The 21,350-nt window shown below is 34.0% G+C and overlaps 1 protein-coding gene across 3 annotated transcripts in view; it reads left to right on the top strand.

Annotated features, from left to right (window-relative positions):
• The window catches only part of Hr39 (Nuclear hormone receptor FTZ-F1 beta), a 279,902-nt gene that overhangs the window by 149,630 nt on the left and 108,922 nt on the right, over nt 1–21,350 (top strand). The gene's annotated exons all lie outside the window — the stretch shown is intronic.

Raw genomic sequence — 21,350 nt, 5'->3', positions numbered from 1 at the left:
AAATTCAAATTCTCGTGGAGAAGTAAATGCCAAACAGATGTCCTAAATGGAAAATACGAAATACGCGCAGCATTTATTTTCGTTCATGTTTTTTAAAGCGTTATTAAAAATATACGCGCATTTTTTTTTCAGACATTTGTGGCAAAGAACGCGGAATTTTTAACATTCTTAATATTCTGTTACGAGCATTCCGGGCCCACCAGCGGCCAAGCGGTAAAGTCGCTGAACACTGATAGTTCGGTCCGAGGTTTGAACGGGCTGGTTGTATAAGCTTTTTCATGTTTTCTTTTTGTATAATGTGCATATGAGCCAGTTTTCCTGGGAAAGTCCTCCACGAAGGCATCCCTTCCCTCATACTGATAGGTCTCGAGTGCTTTGCCTTAATCAAATAAACCAAACCCATGCATTCCGTACCTAATCCAATGCATTCCATTACTTAATCCAATGCATGTCGGTACTTACATGTAAAATTTCGAGTCGATAGATATAGCAGTTTTTTGCTTTGCAGCTTAAACATACAAAGCATACAAGTGCACACCATCTGTAAGAATTTTACGTATTAACAATCGTCTTGCAGGTTGCCTTGTCGTACTTTATTCATATGTTTTTCATCGTATCGTCAAATACATTTGTATTTATAATTGTGTTCATAATTGTTTTCTAAGTACCTAAGACCCAGTCATATGTTTTTCAGTGGTCTGATGTCTGCTGGGCATTCAAACTGACCCTATTTCCATATGTTTTTTAAATATATGCACTTATATGCATACAAAGAAATACACTTATATAAATACACTTATATGCATGTATTTCTTTGTCAAAGAATGTGAAAGATATGTCAAAGAATGTGAATGACAAAGACAAAGAAATACACTTATATGCATGTATTTCTTTGTCGTCTTTTTAAAATGGTGTGCAGACAGGTTATGTACAATTTAGTTATTTAATTCAAACCCTGTACAGTTTCCTGATTGCAACATTCCCTGTGATGAGACGCTAAATTACCGATGAGTTTTGGCCATTCTCGATGAATAAGTTCCAAATGTTTACGACCATTTGAAAAAATCGCAACAATCTTTTAATTGCCGATGCTGTCGCCATAGACCCATTGTCTGTTTAAGGCTGTTATGCTGTTTAAAGTTTCATCTGTTCTGTTTACTCTAATCTTTCTTTGAAAGAATGTTTCTTCTGAAAAATCTTTCTGGGTAAATCTGACTGTATTCGTGGTTCAGTTACTGGCAATGGAATCGGCTGGAATTTTATCATTTTCCCTGTGTAACACAAAAATACCAGCCAATTTCTGTTGAAAAATCTTCTCACAAGACACCTTTTTCTAAAGATCCCCTTTAATTAACTTTTCATGTATTCCACCATAATTCAAAATTAATTAATGTTTCTGGGGATTAATTTTCACCAAAAATTAACTGAGCCGGATCAGTGTTTAACATTTTCACTTCTTGTAGACCTTTCACATTTATAAATATTTTTAAAATTTTTAATCCGTATCCATTTTAAATTTTCTGCCTGATGTGATAGTTGGGCAGTTTTACACTGGTAAATTATTCTCTTTATATCTTCTTCCTTCCTTCCGTCGAACATCTCGTTTACTTAACAAAATCGTTCCACCCTTGTGTTAATGGGTCAACATTTCTATTCCTTGTTCTTTCTGTAACTTAGTAGGTTTATGTAAATAGTTTTCAGTTATATCACTGCTATCCTGAACCTTTTTAGAATATTCTTTAGGTATATCCGCATCCTTTGCTTAAAAAATCCACTAAAGCCTCCGCCTTGGAATGTGGATCAAGAAACGCGGAATTTGCTAATTTTCCTTTTGTGTAAAAATGCAATTTGTTATTGTTCTTTTAATTAAATGCACGCCTCTTTCTGAAGAATAACAGGTAATAAGAAGTGGGTGTGCGGTGTAAGGTAAGTTTCTTGCCATGTTTCCCTTGAACAATTAAATTGGTTTGTTAATGTCTTTATCTGCGAAAGGGTGTGAAGTTTTAAAACATATTTCATTCAAATTTTGTCATGATTCTGATAATTCCATCTGTAAGAGGGTAATGCAGAGTAATCGAAATCATTGTTTTCCTTTGCATTATTTCAATTTTCCTTGATAGCAACACGCAGGAACGGGCGTGCAAAATTGTATCACGCCAGAAATGAAGTATTGAACGAAACTACCATCTAATTATTGCAGCCTATTATGCGCAAGTATAATGTCTTCCAACTAAGGCTTATCCATTCCTTCAGGTCATTTATGTTAAGGGGGCTCATACACCTTAAACCCCTTAACACCCTTCGAATATGTGACTGTGGCAAGAATTGGAATATTTTATTTATTTTAAAATTAATTACTTCCAACTTTTCACAGCTGACTACAAAATATAGCTGCTTTGGAAACTAGTAACCAGAAAATTTGTGTTGCTACAAATATTTTTGTAATTTAATCCGCATTGTGACAAAATTTTTCGTCACGTTTCCACCTTGCGCGCACGATATTTTAAAAATGGCTAATGGAACATACTTGAAATTTGATGGAATTCTTTATATGAGCCCTATTTTTTGACTGAACCAAAAATCTGATGAATATTTTAATATTAAAAAATTTTATGGATGAAAATATTACAGATTGTTTTAATAAAATACATTTTATAAACTCGACTCCAAATAAAATAAAAATTTAACATGAAATTCTTAGAATTTTTGGTTTAAAGTAGTTTCTAAATGTTATAAAAGCTATATATTAAACATGGAAATAAATTATGCAACAGAATGTTTTAAACTGTGCGCGCAAGGTGGAAACACGACGAAAAGTTTTGTCACAAAGCGGATTAAATTATAAAAATATTTGTGGCAACACAAACTTTCTGATCACTATTTCAGAAAGCAGCTATACTATGTAGTCAGCTGTGAAAAGTTGGAAGTAATTGCTTTTAAAATAAATAAGTTATTCCAATTCTTGCAACAGTCACATATTCGAAGATCTTATGGGTTTTAAGGTGTACGAGTCCCCTTAAATGCAGATTATATTGGAGATCCTTTGCGCATTTAGTAGTTGATTGACTCATATGAATACGATCGCAAGCCGTTCTACTTTGGTAATTGTCCTACCAGTAACAAAATGGCTAAAGCCACGAAATAACTGAAGTGTCACTGAATTAAAGAAAGACAGCATTATGTGATTGGTAATTGTCCTACCAGTAACCGAATGGCTAAAGCCACGAAATAATCTCGAAGTGCAACTGCATTAACCCTTTCCGGCACGCTACCTTTTAAAGTCGGCATTCTTAAAGATTGTTATGAGTTTTGATTTAAAAAAAAAAGTCTAATTAAGGCCTAGAGTAGTACACAAGTAAAATTTTGTGAAGGTAGCACTTCTCGTTTTAATTCTGTGGGTGTGCCCAAAGTGGCACACTGATTGAATAGAGCTTCGAAAAAGAGTTCTGAAACGAGCATGAACTGACCGATGAGATGCGGAGAAACAAAGAATACAGACTCTCAGTTGTCCTAAATTATCGGTGAGCGTGGTCTGGGCACACCTAGGGTTCGCCGTTTGATTTTAGGCAAGATTTCAAGGTAAAAATTTAAAACTAATATAGAATAAGAAGATTAGCATACAGCAAAAAAAAAAAAAAAAAAAAAAAAAAAAAAAAAAAAAAAAAAAACCATACAAATTTCTTTTCAAACAACTCCTTTTATACCCTAAAAAAAAATCTGGACGATTTCTTTAAAAAATGACGGTCTTAAAAAACTAAACATGACTAAAATATATGGACTGGTTTTGTTGAGCTGCCATCTACTATAAATAAAGAAGGTTCAGAGTAACCTATAAATCCTTTTTCATTCAATTTTTCTCTGCGTACAGAAGGAAACTTTTAGGTGTGTTCAGAGCGGACACACTGTGCCGCAAAGGGTTAAGGATAGACAGCATTATGTGAGTATCGTGGCGCTACTGCTTTGCTTCTGCCCAAGTGTCTGCGGTTGGATATATACATATGGAAGTGTAGCCTTCTGAAGGCAATTCTTAAAATAATGTGACAGTAAAATTCACGATTAAGATGCTTTTAATCGAGAGCAAATAATAGGAGCTCAACACATGGGTCGAGAATAGGAGCTTTCTTGTTTAACCCTTAAATGCGTGTAATTGCCATTTGACAACATACTCATATTTAGTCATCTAAATTTAAATTAAAACACAAATTTTAACTTACTGCATAGTGTAACCAATTGGATATGTACTGTTTACGTATATAGTTGTTAAAGTGTCAGTGTGGTAGCACCACTAACTGTGTAACGGTCGTTAGCTTAAAGTCATCGTGAACTGGAATGAAATTTCAGTGTTTTTTCTTCTAGTTTAATCCAGAACGAAACTGAATAGAAATTACTTCTGAAGATATGGTTGTACTTCTTCAATCGTTTTACTGTACCAGATAAATTTACGAAGGTTCTAATTCAGTCGCTCAGCGTGACGCAGATGTTACTTAGCTGCTAACATTCTTTTATTCTAGCTTAATTTGTACGCCTTCTTAAGAAAGTAATGTGAAGCAGTAAAAAAGAATGAACATTCGTAAACAATTTAAAAAAAAATAAAATTAAGAAATGCTTAAGATTTAGCTTTATTTTGCTCTTGATAAGTAGTTTCATATTTTTATGAAATGTATTAATATTTTAAATAATATATTAGTAATAATAATTTTATTTATTAATTAAATTTATTTCTAAATTTTTAGGAAATTTTTTATGGGGTTCAAATGAAAAGGAACAAATGCAGTTATAAAATTGAGTATTTAATTGAATTCTGTAACTGAATCTAAGTGCCTAATTCCAGTTGTAAAAAAGCGCTTCTGACAAATAGGCTATAGTTTTAGTTGTTGAAAACGGCATGCGTATATAAAATTACTGCTCCGACCTGCAGATTTCGTGAAAACAGACATAGATTTACAGTAATCGTTTTGGAAAGGATGTCAGATATTCTTCGCAGATATGTACCATATTTTCCAAAACACGTTAATAGGAGGATGGGAAGAGAAATAAATATCACGAAGTTCTAAATATCCTGTGTGGTTATTTCTCTTGTATGCATAATTTAAGTAATTAAATAAAATTACTTTCAAATATGTATATTTAATTTTTTTAAAATAAATTTATTGGCAGAAAACTTTCAATTTGGATGTCTAACCTGCTACAAATTTTTGTTCAATAAATTTAAATGTAATTGAAATTAAAAAACAAATCATGTGAAAGTACCTGATGTGCTTATGGAGACAATGGTAAAAAGAAAAGGCAGCCCCTCCCCTCAAGATGGTAATATATTTTGGTGCCTTTTTTTTTAAATTTTTCATTATATTTAGCATCGAGACAGTTCCTGTTCGTTGCACGAGAGAAGTGAATAACCGAGCCTGGCAATAGGAAGAAAATCAACTTGCGCAAGCGCACTAGCTGTGAATTTACTGAGGCGCAATTTCTGGGAATTGGCGATCGCCAGTGCTCTGAAATCTTCTCTATTTTCGTTATCAACCGCAGACAGTTTCGATTCCCCATTCATTTATTTACTTCTGAAGGCACTTCGTTATCGTCACTTATTGTGTTGAATTATTCCTCTTAATAAAATTGTGTGTTTCTGCATAGTACGTTACACACAAGCTAGCGATAAAAAAGCAGCGCTGGCTGATTAAGATATACAGTGTCTCAAAAAAGTGATGGGACACTTGTGCTTTACAAAAGGAAACTGTAATAAAATTAATTAAAAAAAAACATGTAAACATTTTTTGTGGGTGTGTTTCATACTTAAATTTAGTAACAATTATTACATAACATACATTTTCTCAAAATATTAAAATAATAAAAATATAATTGTTTAAAACGGAGCAAAAAAATGGCTCACATAAGTGATGGGGCACCATTAGATACTACTACGTACTACAATAAAAATATTTTTTGGGGTTTTTATTTTTACTCAAAAGCAATTGGCAATAATTTATAAATTCGTCTGCAGTATTTCTCTCCAGTTTGTTTTGGAATTTTTGTGTTTTTTTAGCTCTGTGCAGCCATGAATGCTAAACGAAAAGAAACTTTGCCTGAAATTCGAAAATTAGTTATTAATTTGCATATTGAACGTGAAAGACCTATTAGAGAAACTGCTGAAGCAGTTAATATGAGTCATTCAGCAGTTTTCAATATCATTAAACGATATAAAAAGAATCATATGATTCAGGATAAAAGAAGACCTGGCCGACCATCAAAGCTATCCAATGGAATAAAGCGAATTATTGTTCAAAATATAAAAAAAAATCCAAAAATGAGTGCTGCTAATGTTGCTGCTGATTTACAAGCATTATATGGAGTAATTGTTAATCTTGAGACTATTAGAAGAGTAATTCGATCTGCTGGATATCACGGTAAAGCAGACAGGAAAAAATTTTTTGTAAGTGAAAAGAATAGAAAACTCAGACTGGCTTTCGCAAAATCCGACATAAATAAGAATTCTGATTACTGGAATGAAGTTATATTTCCAGATGAGAGTAAATTTAATATATTTGGTTCTGACGGTAGAATCTTGGTGTGGAGAAAACCCAGGGAAGAATTTCGAAAACAGAACTTGGTGCCAACAGTAAAACATGGTGGAGGAGGAGTTATTGTATGGGGGTGTATGTCGTTCGCTGGAGTTGGTACGCTTGTTTTTATTGACAGTATAATGAATCAGTACAAGTATATTGACATTTTAAATCAAAATTTGAAATCTTCAGCTCGAAAATTGAACCTTCATAACGATTTTAAATTCTACCAGGACAATGACCCCACGCACACTGCTTTGAACATTAGACTCTGGCTGCTGTATAACTGTTCTGAAGTAATAAAAACACCACCACAATCTCCAGACTTAAATCCCATAGAGAATATTTGGCAAGAATTGGAATCAAGAATTCGCAAACACACCATTTCTTCAAAACAACAATTAAAATCGGTGCTTCATGACGAATGGGGTAAAATCACTCCAGAAATCACAAAAAAAAAAAAAAAAAAAAAAAAAAAAAAAAAAAGAATCCATCCCAAGAAGATTAAATCATGTTTTAAAAGTAAAAGGAAATCCAACAAAATATTAAAACCTTTTAAAATGTAAACTTTTTGGATAAATATTTGATGGAAAAGTAAGTGTCCCATCACTTATGTGAGCCATTTTTTGCTCCGTTCGAAACAATTGTATTTTTATTAAATTAATATTTTGAGAAAATCTATGTTATGCAATAATTGTTACTAAATTTAAGTATGAAACACACCCACAAAAAAATTTTACTTGTTTTTTTAATTTATTTTATTACAGTTTCCTTTTGTAAAGCACAAGTGTCCCATCACTTTTTTGAGACACTGTACAATCGCTTTTTAGAAATTTTAAAATTAAAAAAAAAAAAAAAAAAATATTCTTCTAACGTAAGCAGATACTTACGTTAAACATTATTGTGTTGATTATGAAAATGTTAATTTATTTTTTCATTTCGTTTTGAATCACATTCAGATATCTGTTGTATGCATAGTAAAAATTGTCGATTAATTTAAACCATATGTCTTTAATATCAGCTATTTATACATAAAAGCTTTTAATAAAAATAATGTGTCAAAAATAATGTTTAATAAAAATGTTTCACCGTATGAAATTAATTGTGAAGAGTTATTTTGGATCATTATCACATTTTGAGTCGTACTAATCGTAACTGTGAGGAGCTATTTTGTATCATATTTTCTGTCACATTTGGGTATCCCGAATCATCAGACTAGTTTATTTCACGTTTATTATCATATTATAAAACCTGTAAATTCGTTTATTTCACAAATTGCGGTATTTACTGCGTAATAAAGTGATTTTTGTTCACGAAAAATCCTTCGTGAAGTGCAAAAGTGATGCGATCTAAATTTGTAAAAAAGGCATTTTTTATGTGCATAAATAATTAAAATTTTAGGAATGTCGCCATTTAGACGTTGAATAAAACAGTCGATAAAGTCGAACGGATCCGATGTATGGAAATTCAGCTTAAACGAATGATAAATGCTAGTATCTCGTTGTTAGAGTAAGTTTAAAGGTACGTAACATCAGTGACAGGGAGGGAAAAAAAAAAGCCCCAAAATAAAACACACTTATTATAGAAAAATCCGGATGTTTGTTGTTAGCCCCCCCTTTTTTTCCCTGATCGTGGATTTTGAAATCATTTTATCCGACTCCACATTTAAGGAGGTAGAGTTAGTTATGTAAGATTCTGCGTTAAGCAGTTTTGTTTGCATAAAAAGTCTGACATTCTGGAAAATTGGATCCACCAGTGGCCGAGCTGTAAAATCGCTGAACACTGGTAAAGCGGTCCAAGTTTCAAAACCCGCAAACGAGCTGATTTCGAGGTTTTTGCCTGTATACGAGCCAGTTTCCCGTAGCAAGTCCTCCACGAAAGCATCCCTTCCCTAGACAGGTAGCCCTGGAGTGCTTAGCGATAATCAAATAAACCAACCAAACCATCTCAAAAACTGTTTAATTTTCACACGTTCCGTGCTAAATAAATAAAGTACTATGATGTATTGTTCTAATACAAGTTGTGGTGCAAGAACTAAACCTGCGTTATAATGAGGAAGTTCCGCAATGGGGGGTGGGGTGGAAGAAGTGTCCCGCAGTGTTTTTTTTACACTGAATGAAATTATATTTTTTTTATTCAATATCATATCGAAAAAAATAATTTATAAGAGTATATATCTGTTATTGAAGTTCAGAAACCATTATTTCAGCTAACAAATGACATATATATTATGCAACAAACATATAAATGAACGAAATACAATAAGGAATAAACAAAATGTAAATATATACTGCCAATCATATATACTTATATAGATATGTTGTATGAACTTAAATCCATTTAGTGCGAATACAAGTTATTATTACTTGCGCAATTGCTGCAAAGTAAGTTAATAATAATTTATTTCCTAAACAGTATTGATTAATTTATTATATTATCTCCTAAGTTTAATTAAAGTAGAATTATTTTAAAAGTGTGCATCCATACTGGTAAGTTATATTTTGAAAGATGTTTTGAAGTAATTTGAAAGCAAAAAGTTAATAATGTTTTAACGGGGACTGGAGTTAAATCATCACGAAGAATAATATTTCAATTGTAAAAGGAAAAATTAAAACATGTAATTATTGTCATTGATCGGAAATTAGTTGACTTTTCAAGGGGAACAAACCAACTCCCGTTCAATGAACAATAATTGATAAAAATACGTAAAAATGAAAGTGTTTCGTCTTTACTCGAGTTATAAGTTAAAGCCAAAACGGCAATTCTAGTCAGGCCAAATATTTCCGCGAATAGTTGCTACTCAAAGAACTTATTCTCATGAAGCATTTTAGTCAATTCAATTTGGAGTAAAAATCAATTATTGTAGAGAAATCCTGTAAAACTCGAGTAACCGTCCCCGACACTATCATCTTTATGTATTTGAGTACTAAATTATTATTATTAAATAAATTATTATATAGATATGTTAATGTATTGTTGCGTGCGTATCGGCTCGTAATAAACTGAGTGCACAAGTCGGATGAATAAAGTTTATTATTATCACAACAAATAAAACAAAATGCTTAAATTTCCTTTGGGATATTCGTCCAATATCGCAATATCTTACAGTAATTATATTTCAAACTACTAAAACGTTCAACAAAACTTAATTCAAAATAGAGAAAGCTAATCCAATTTCACCGCGAATTCGCTACAATCATTAACAGCAATAAGTAAACAACGACTGAATTGAGATGTTTTCCTCCCGATTTTATAAGCTTTTTAATCAGCATGAGAAGCTTCTCGTAATTTATTGAGTTTTCTGGAAAGCAAAAGAATACAATTATGAAATATCTATTTATTAATTGCGCGTGCTCGTGTATTTAATTTTTCCGGCGTAGCTTTCTCTTGAAATAAATCTCGTGCTGCACTGCACGGGGACATAAAACAATTTTAATCATAATTATCCTAAAAACAACAAATTAAATACAAAAAACGTAACACTACAGATATGCATAATCAGGTTTAAATTATTAGTTATTTGATTATGCAATAGCACACGAAGTCTATCAAACGGGACAGGTGTCCTCTTAAGCAGGTTTCTGATTTTCTGCTTCTGGTTTGTCTAGAACCAACATAAAGTAAACAGAATGGTTTAAGTCATATCTCGATGAAATTATCAGCAAATGTAATAGATCACTAAACAGTACTGGCATTTTTCTGTACTTCAAGCGGAGTTTTTTTAAACTGGATACGAGGAATACCAACAATACAAAACTTTTGTTTATTCCTAGAAAGCTAGAAAACATCCCTGGAGGAGGTCGGTAACATGACTGTGCTTTTCTTATGTATTAAATTATTATTAGTTATTTGAATATGGAATAGATTGCTATTCCATATTCAAATAACTAATAATCAACGGGGCAGATGTCCTCTTAAGTGGGTTTTTATATCTAGATTTGTCTAAAACCAACATAAAGTGAACATAATAGTTTAAGTCATAACTCGATGGAATTATTAGCAAATGTAATCTATCACTAAGTGCTGGCACTTTTGTGTCCTTTTAAAAAACGAAGTTTTTTTTTGAATCGGCTACGAGGAATACAAACAATACAAAGCTTTTGTTCATTCCGAGAAAGCTAGAAAACCATCTCTGGAGGAGGCCGGCAACATGACAGTGGTCTTCTTGATTATGGATCTGTCCCCCCCTCCCCTGAAGCGGATTGTAATGGTAATGGATGGCACTATGACTGTCATCGATCCATTTTATTTTCAAGTTCTAATAAGTCCATTTCTACACATCTGCAAATTCTCTTTCTCTATGAATGAAATAAAGGATTTTTATGATACAGTCAGTGTCACTGAAACAAAATTTAGTGATGTGTTTCTTACAAAATGGGAGATTTACGAATTTGCAACGGATAACCCCATGGAGAGCGAAATTGTGTTTCTGCTTAAAATGTTCGTGGTCAATCTAGGTTAATACCGTAATCCCCTGTGAGAATGAATCTGTACTTATCCGAAAAGAGGCGATTCGCAGTAGTTACCTTTTGGTATTGTGAAACACTATGCGCAGTGTTTTAAAGGCGCATTTATTCAGATTATTGTAACTACAGAATAAACTAATACGGAGAATTTTGCATGTAGATTTGGTCACTTGCCTTAGTTACATTAATACAATGTTAAACTTGATGTAAAAGATAGTATTCTTACGTATCAACTAGTGCTTTTAATGACTTGGAGTTGTATTACAAAATTTGAAATTAGAATGTATATTGAATCAGGATGAGCAATGATGAATCTTCGCAGAAAATTAGTGTCTTCCGATGCTAGCCGAATGTACTTCCAATTACACCCTCAAGGCACGTGGTATTAAGGGAGGAAATACCTTGCATGTTTACTAGAAAAAGTATGCGTATTGCCCCTCGAAAGGATCGTGTTTATGCAAAGAAAACTGTTTAATAGAATTTTTACGAAAACTTTTTTTATTTCTTCTTCGCACTTATTATTCGAATTATTCAAATAGTGCAGGTTTAAATCATTTTGATTTTGCCAAAAGGTACGAAAAAGATTATTATAATAAGATATAGTAATAATTGAGTATTCAACAGAAAAAATCTGTGTACATCAAACTTTTTTAGTCCAAAAGGGCAATTTGCCCAGAAGGACTATTAATTTTGTTTTGGTATTTTGCGTTGATTCACTTAAAACGGCGAATCACTTTTTAATTTGTTACCACCAAATATTAGAGCCCTGTATTATATTTAAAGAAATTAAATAATAAAGAATCTGCATAAATGTATGTATCCATCAAATTTTGATAAAGTATGCCTCCACCCGAATATGGGCAGTGGAAGCCCGAATTTGGAATTAAGTTTCATTTTGTTTTTCTATTAGCCCGAAGGTCGGTAGCGCAGAAGTGCCGTTGATTTCAAAAGTGCATTTTGCGTCGATTCACTTTTCAAACTGTTGCCACCAAATGTTATCACGATGTATTATATTTAAAGAAACTAAATGATGAAGAATCTGCATGAATGGTTCTCTGTTTGTGAAGAAACAACGGTACCTAGAGCCATCCCATTTCAAATAACGCAGTCTTCCAACCGAACGCGACATTTGGAAACCCAAATTTCGAAATTTTTTTTATTATCTATTTGAAATTTTGTAAAACTTAAGAATTTTTGATTAAGAAACTCAGCGAGTTCAATGCGATCAATGGCAACACTGTAGGGAAAAAAACATTTTTATCTCCAGCGCGCGGGACTGTGTATCGGAAATTCTAGATATGCTGTTTTTAAATACTTTTTGATATTGCTGTCGAATTTTATATGTTTTAAGTTCGAAGAACATGATATTTAATAAATAAAGGTAACACACAAAACGTTAAAAAAAAAAAAAAAAAAAAAAAAAAAAAAAAAACCGCCCTTTTGGACGTAATATAAAATCAGAAAGCTTTTAGATTTTGTTTCTCTTTCTTTTTAAAATTTTATTAATAACTTACGTGTATCCTTTTCTTTACGGACTTTGCTAGGCATCTATTGCATACCAGGTCCAGGTATTATATGTCCTTGCAGCTTTCTTATATGGCCTTCCATTCTTCTTTATTTAGTATTCATAGTTTTCATATTTTCTTTACGCTATGTTGATGGATTCTGTATTCCAGAAATTCCAAAAATAATCTGTACGATTCAAATCGGATGACTGGGAGATATATGAAGCTACTTTGGCAGGATAGGAAGCGTTCTCACGATGGTTTAGCTATTAAAATTGTCGTAGAGATTATACATAAAAGCTATTAGCTTCTTTCATGCCTATGTAATAGGGTTTTATATGCTTCAGCCAGTCAAGAAAGATAAATTTGTGCGTATGTATGTGCAGCTGATGCAACGAAAATCATTGATCAGATGTTAGTTCGTGTTTACTCCGCTGTAATTATTTGATTTTTATGTCATCTGGACTTAAAGTTGAAATGTTAGAACATCGGACAAAATCCTTATATCGTGTCCGTGATGTAACTTGTTGCCTAGCATTGAAGCTAGGCCAATGCCACTTGTGATCGTAAAACCCTCGTGTGAACTTTGCACTGTATAGAGCCGTGATGCCACTTCAAGTGTTCCGCAAGAAAAAAGTCAAATACACAATTAGAAATGTTGCAAAAGAAAAATCAATCTGGTGTAAAATTTTTTGTATGATATTGTAATCAGCGTACGTGAATGACCATTATATATATATATATATATATATACAGGGTGTTTCATAGATCATGGGACAAACTTTGAGGGGTGGTGGAGCGTACTAAAACATACATATTTTATAGGAATGTAGGGTCTAAAGTGACGGGTTAAGGCAGGAACGCAAAAAAAAAAAAAAAAAAAAAAAAAAAACGACACGAGAGGAAAATGTGTTTATGTACAAAATCAACGCAAAGTGCTTCTTTGTAGCAATACAGTATTCACAATAAGTGTTCAAAATTGCGACCACTAGGAGTAATACATGCATGGTAACGTCGCAGAAGGGATTGACGAACATTCTGAAAAACGACAGGCATTTCGCACATGCTTGCAGCCGCAATGGATAGTCGTGCAACGAGGTCCTCCTGTGAGTCAACGGGAGTCTTGTAAATGATGCTCTTCAGATGGCCCCATAAAAAAAATCCAACCTGGATAAATATAGCGAACGGGATGGCCATGGAGCGGGTCCACCACGGCCCGGAAATGTCCCATCCGAGTAATTGCGGACCCGCACGTGGTTATGAGCTGGTGCACCATCATGCCGGAACCACATGCGATCACGAACGACAGCCGGAACATACTGCAGCAATTCCGGTAGCACCTCTTGCAGAAAAATATGATAACATAAGACATTCGTACGTGCAGGTAAGAGGTATGGGCCTGTGAGGTACTCGTTAACAATACCCGCCCACATATTCATGGAGAAGTGGGTTTGGAATGCATGTGGACGTGTGCCGTGTGGATTATGAGTCGCCCACACGTGCTTGTTGTGGCTATTGAAGATGCCGTCCTGTGAGAAAGTTGCCTCGTCCGTGAATAGCACATCCGATGGGAAACCCGCCTGCGCCGCACGCTGCTGCAAGAACCAATGACAAAAATGAACCCGAAGCGGGTAATCTGTCTCTTGCAAGGCTTGGATTCTTTGCAAATGGTAAGGGGGCAAACCATTTTCATGCAATACTTTCCAAACGGTGGAATGACCTAGCTGCAGACGACGTGCAATAGCTCTTGTACTTGTTTGAGGTGATTCATGCACAATGTTCAAGATGGATTCTTCAATGCGAGGTTGTTGTGCACTTCTTCTTTCACTCCTAGGTCAGAGGTGGCTTCAAATGACCCGTTTTCATACAGAGACCGATGCAACCTCTCGAACATTGTGTGCTTCGGCATACGCCTGTTCGGAAACGGTTCCTGGTACAACCGTAGTGCTCTCTGCCGTTCCCATTAGCAGCACCATACATGAAATGCATGTCAGCTTTTTCCCTGTGCGTAAACTCACCCATCGCGCTCGACATCAGAGTTGCGAATGATCCTCTGATGCATCGGATCGTGGTTTGTCCGGCTCACTACCGCCCTCTACTACTGCAATGCCAGCCAATCACAGCTGTAGTTCCTATTACTGTTAGCGTTCCCTTTTTTGGAAATTTATTGTAAATACTGTATTGCTGCAAAGAAGTACTTTGCGTTGATTTTGTACATAAAAACATTTTCCTCTCGTGTCTTTTTTTTTTTTTTTTTTCGTTCCTGCCTTAACCCGTCACTTTAGCCCTAAATTCCTATACAAAAAATGTATGTTTTAGTACGTTTCACCACCCTCCAAGTTTGTCCCATGATCTATGAAACACCCTGTATAAATGTAACTTTTTGAATCAGCGGTTGTCCAACCAGCGTCCGCAAAACGATTTCGTTTTTCTTTTTTCAGTAATGGAATAATTTTATAAGCAACGTCTTTTTCTTTTACCCCGCTTTTCATTGTACCGTTGATTTCAAAAAGGTTTGCGTCCCCGATTTAAAGCGTATGTTGTATTGTGAATTTCAGCGCACACAAATTTCAGAATTCGGTGTTCCCCAATTTCAGAAAGATTGAGAACCAAGCCCAGAACTTCCCAGCTTCAGCAATGACCTTGACATCAAGTTTTATTGTTAGCATTAAAGTTCCTGTCTTAGCAAAGGTTCCTTTCATAAGCTCTGATCGTCGTGTTCTGTTCCCAAACGATAAATATTTTGTAATGCTAAATATGCAGAATGTATCTTTTAATGGGGTTTGGTTTAATTTATTATGGCAAAGTACGCTAGTGCTGTCCAAGGGGAGGTATGTCATCGAAGAAGACATTTTAAGGAAGACTGACTTGTATGCACGTTACAGTTACACTTTACGAAAACAGCCATTTCGCCTGGATTCGAACACAGGTCGGAACTACCAGTGTTCAGCAATTTTACCGCTCTTGCCGCTGGTGGGCCCTTTTAATGGAAAAACAAATTAATTTTTTCGCCATTGGACATTCACAAAATATCTTTAAACTTCACATGTAAAAGAAACTATTTAAAGTAGTACTGAGGTTTATAACATCTTGCTTGCTGGTTTTATGAAGGAAATGAAAACTTCGCCTTTCCACACTTGTGTGCAAAATTTACAGCTTTCGAACGAGACGGGATTTCGAACATCTTGTAGAAGTGTTCCACATCGGCCCAAGTGAAAATACGGGACAAGTGACTGAAACCATCCAAACAAGGAATAAAATGTTATTTTATTGAAAAGATATCTCCGAACACAACTTGCGAGAAGACAGAAACGTTACGAGTTGCAAGAGAATAATATATAAATACTGTGCTGGAGATGGAAGTGAAAAGGTACACCATGTTTATGTAATTAATCGAAGTATTTAGGGTGGCTACTACGAGGGCAATTTCAAAAAAAAAAAAAAAGGTCTCCTATTTTTTGGGGACGTACAGAGAGTTTTAATACGGTTGTTGGCAACACTGTTGTGAGTGGTGCTTTCTCCACTACCTCATAAGCACGCAGGCGCTTCGCTCGGATGCTCAGTCTTGGCTTGGCAGCCATTGGAAATGAAGCTCCCGATAAACGTTGCCGCCAAGTGTGAAGTGCTCGCAGTTATTCGATTTTTGAACGCAAAAGGTGTTAAACCGGTTGAAATTCACCACCTGTTGACGGAAGTGTATAGACAGTCGTGCATGGATGTCAAAAATGTTCGCAAGTGGTGTAGAGAGTTTACAGCAGGTCGTACTGAAATTCATGACGAAGAAAGGAGCGGGAGGCAGTCAATTGCCGATGAGACAATCGCGAAAGTTGAGGAACTCATGCGTAAAGATCGGAGGATCGCTCTGGATGCTCTCTGCATTTTGGTTCCTGAGGTTTCCAGAAGCACCATCCACAGGATTTTAACGAAAAAGTGGCAATATTGGAAGGTGTGTGCAAGATGGGTGCCGCGTATGCTGACAGAAGACCACAAACGGCAACGGGTTGATTCATCCCGCGAATTTCTTCGCCGCTATGGAGACGAAAAGGACAACTTCTTGGACTCGATTGACGCTTCCTGAAGGGCATGGCGGCAAGCTGGTATGACATGGGCATAGTAAAACTGCCGCAGCGTCTACAAAAATGCATCGAGCGAAATGGCGATTATGTTGAAAAATAAAGCATTCTTCAGTCTTTAAAGTGATGTAGCAATTATAGAAAATAAACGGTTCTTTGTATATCCAAAAATATAGGAGACCTTTTTTTTGGGGATTGCCCTCGGATATGAGTGTAGAATATCCGTATTCTTACAACTGCGGCTGAAGGATTTGAGTCTGAATTCGGGGGGGGGGGTGTTTTTTTAATAGCTTTAAAATAAGTAAATAAATAAATGAATAAAATTTTAAAGGTGCAAGTCTTTCGACTGACATCATTAATCTTAGATTTAGTCTAATAAAAACAAAAATGCTCTTATTTTACATTTTTTATAATTATATTCTGGGCTAACAATTTGAAAAGTTACATTCAAATTCTTCGAAAGTTAGAAGTAAATTTAATTCTGGGTTTTGATTTTGTGCCGTTGGTGTTACGAAATTGAATATTTTTAAATGCTTAGGAGTTAAAAAAGAATTGCATATGCTTCAATATGGAAGCAAAATTGTTTCCACATTTTTAAAGTGTCGTACGAGTTTTTTGATAGTAACCGAACTGGAGGGCAGAGAGAACCCGATTTCTACGATTTGCTATTTAAAAAAATTTTTTTTTGATAATTTTAGTGATAAATTAATATCGATTTAATACGATTTGTGATATGTCTTCTAAGAAAATATTTTTTTTTCTTAATTTCGAACACACATATTGCGTTGTTTCTTTTTAAGTAATAAGTTAGCAAATATTATGTCAAAATTTTTGAGCATCTGTGATTTTAGAATTTTGATCATCGTGATAATTTTGAAACATGTAATACGGCTTCATGCTGTGGGAAAGAATTGAACGGAACACAACCCTTTGGTGAAGGCTAAACCGTTGCCAACCAGAATGTTAAAAATTCAAGGTTAGTGGAGTAAGGGGTGAAAACTTCGAACAGTGAGGAGTCAGGGGGTTGTGACTTGAATTTTTTTTTTAACTTCAAAGGCACTTTTGTGATCTCACCTTGAGTAAAGACGACCACTTTGGGCCTCTTCTGATGTACAAAGGGGATTTTCGAGATGAGAAAAGAAGAGAAGCTAACGACCACTGCGACTGAATACAAATATATATATATATAAATAAATAAATTAAATCTGAAAGCTTTCAAATTTTACATTACGCTCAAAGGGGCGTTTTTTTAACGTTTTGTATGTTACCTTTATTTATTAAATATCATGTTCTTCGCACTTAAATCATAAAATTCAATTCTACAGCAATATCGCAAAACAATTTTAATTGAGCATATCTTTAGAATTTCCGATACACGGTGTTGCGCGCTGGAGATAATTTTTTTTTTTTTTTTCCTGCAGTGTTGCCATTGCTCGCTTCGAAATCGTCTAGTTGTTTACTAAAAAATTCGCTCAATTTGTGTGTTACAAAATCGATAATAAAACAAATTTCAATTTCGGGCTTCCAGATGCCCATATTCGGGTCTAGACGTACATTTTTCAAAATTTTATGGCTCTAGGTACTTTTGTTTTATCCCAATGCGAGAAACAAACATATATTTATGCAGATTCTTCATTATTTAATTTCTTTAAATATAACACGGGGCTCTAATATTTGGTGGTAACAATTTGAAAAGTTAACCTACATTTCTAGAGAACCAACGCAAAATGCCAAAACGAAATTAGCCCTTCTGGGCTAACTATAAATTGTACTCAGTACCCAATTTATAATTTAAATTTTTATTTGCCGACATGCTTTAAAACTGTTAATTTTATGCCTGAATTTGTCACCTTTTCATAGTCATGCTTATTTATGGAAAACATTTTTCGAGGAGTTCGTATTTAAAGACTTAGCTTATATATTCGTATGTAAACTTAAAATTTAACTTTAAATTTAACAACAGTGTTTATCTGTAACTGTTTATCTGTAACTGTGGTATTGAGTTCATAGAATTATAAATCTTTTAGTAATTTTTTATTAGTGAGTGTTTTCGGTATTTATCTTAACCTGCCGTTTTCTATTAAAAATGAATTGTTTGAGTTTTCAAAAGAACGTTAGCATCGCATTTTCACGTTTTACATTCATTGTGAAGAAAAATACATAAACTTGAAAGAACCTATTGTAACCGATGTTAAAAGGTCTGGTATATATGTATATTATATGATTAAACACGTAACATTTTTATACCTCTTTCCAATTCCGACCCCTCCCTCTACTCGGTCCAGACAACAGCGGCATCCAGGCGATAGGGATATTGATTGATTGATTGACATATTTATACTGATCTAAATCCTGCATGTTTAATTTTTTTAGGAGAAAAGGGATGAAATAATTAAATTAATATCAGCTATACTTTCTTATTATCTTCAGTTTTTACTGAGTGCGGATTTAGAACCTGTCTCAAAATTAGGAATCGAGAATTTTCTGTTATTTACACTAGTAAACAAAACTTCATTGGCTACTTAAAGGTTCACTTTTCTCAACTCATCACCAGAACGGTAGTTCAGAAACTCGGTAGATGAAAGTGAAACTTTATTTAACCAAGATAATTATTACTCTCTCTATGGAGAATTTAAGACTGAGAAGAGGTTTTTATTTTGGTTGTCTCAGAAAATAATTAAAATAATAACCTAATAGCTCTACAACATTCATTAAGTACAGAATAACGTAAAATATATTCGTACAAAAAAAAAAAAAAAAAAAAAAAAAAAAAAAAAAAAAACTGAAATGTTTCAGATTTTAAATTACGTCCAAAGGGGCGTTTTTTAACATTTTGTGTGTTACCTTTCTTTATCAAATATCTTGTTCCTCGTACTTAAACCATAAGATCCAGTGCAACAGCAATATCGCAAAATAGTTTTAAAACGAGCATATCTTTAGAATTTCCGATACAGAGACTCACGCGCTGGAGATAAAAATGTTTTTTCTGCACAACGTTGCCATTGCTCGCTTTGAAATCCTTGAGTTTGTTAATCAAAAATTCGTCAAAGTTTTAAAAAATAGGAAATCGATCATAAAACAAATTTCAAATTTCAAATTTGGTCTTCCACATGCTCATATTCGTTGGAGGATTACGTTATTCAAAATTCGATGACTCTATGTACCGTTATTTTATGACAATGTGAGAAATATACATACACTTACGCAGATTTTCATTATTTAATTTCTTCAAATATAATGCAGGACTCTAACATTTTATGGCAACAGTTTGAAAAGTGAACCGACATTTATCCGTCCGACGCAAAATGCCAAAACGAAACTAATAGTCCTTCGGGATTCAAATCCCTTTGGACTAAAAAAATTGTGTTCCATTGGGGGGGGGGAGAAGAAGCTTAATAAGTGTTACATGAAGATATTCTGTGTGGTTCTTGTGAGATAAAATGCAGATTTAACTATAAAGATAGCAGTTTCCTACTTCTGTTTTAGGACATGCTTGCAATATTCATAAATTGTATTCCAAACAGATTTTATGCCTAAATCCAAAATTTACCAAAAATTAAAGACTGGTAGTTTGACCCCGAGTGCTATCGATTTTCAGAACTCCAAAAATACATAAACGTTCATTTAAATTTAGATTATTTAAAATTTGTTTTATAAATTAAACAAGGAAAATTATAGAAAATGTTGGTAAATACCAAAAACAAAAGTAGCCTTTTTTTATTCATAAACTAAAACTCAACACTTAACAGGTAAATAAAAGCTGACCTGAAACTATGATAATGTCTCAAAATAACTTAGTTTAAGAATATTGAAAATTTGTTCAGATATAGCTGGCAGATGAAAAACTGGATTGCATGGAGTTTGATTGATTTTCACCATTTGTATCTTGAGTGCGAGCTAGTTTCCTATCGAAAATGTTTTACGAAGGTTTTGTAGGACATAATCTCCGAGCCTTTGCCATAGTGAATATTTGTACTTGGAAGGTCACTAACGAAAATGCCAGATCCTATGGTTGGGATTAAGCTTCTCATTTTTTTCTCCATACAATTCGCCCATAGGAATGTTATGTTAATTTGCGGTGTTCTTAAATTTACTTTCATCTGCAAGTAAGATATGATTGCAATACGCTTCCGGCTTATTTGCCATTGATTTTGAGAACAGCTAAGCCAATTTTTTGCACTTCCAAAACATTTATTTGGGCAGAGCGCCTATGTAATCTAGCTGCTCTGAGCACTCGTCGAACAGTTTTATGTGAAATTGAAGTAGAAAATTTTTCAGTAAATTCTGTAGAAATCTTTACAACACTCAAACGTATATTTTTCACAGATTTTCTAACTTTAAATCTCTGATCACGTTGAGTCACGCCCAATCCTCTTCGCCGGACAACCTCTTCTTACTTCATTTTGGATCCGATTTCCTTCTTTAGAGCATTTTATCACATACTGCATCATAAAATGGGATAAATTTACTAATTCAGTGATATCCCGAATCGAATGTCTCCTTATGATAAAAAATGATCAATTTTCGAATGCTCTTCGTTGCTTCCTTACGACTATGAGACATTTTTTAAACATTAAATAAAATATAGCGAAGCAAGCAAGCAAAAAATAAAGCCAAACAATTCTTTAAACGTCACGAAAATGGGGGAGAGAGAGAAAAAAAAAAAAAAAAAAAAAAAGTGGTAAACGACAAATTTATTTATGAACTTTTACGAAAATGTTTCGGTGTATTAACACTTATATGACATCT

This window comes from Stegodyphus dumicola, chromosome 10, assembly GCF_044657685.1.
Source record: "Stegodyphus dumicola isolate Sdum_Otavi_A_Nest chromosome 10, ASM4465768v1".
NCBI classification, from domain to species: domain Eukaryota; kingdom Metazoa; phylum Arthropoda; class Arachnida; order Araneae; family Eresidae; genus Stegodyphus; species Stegodyphus dumicola.
This window is presented reverse-complemented; position numbering and strand designations above follow the sequence as displayed.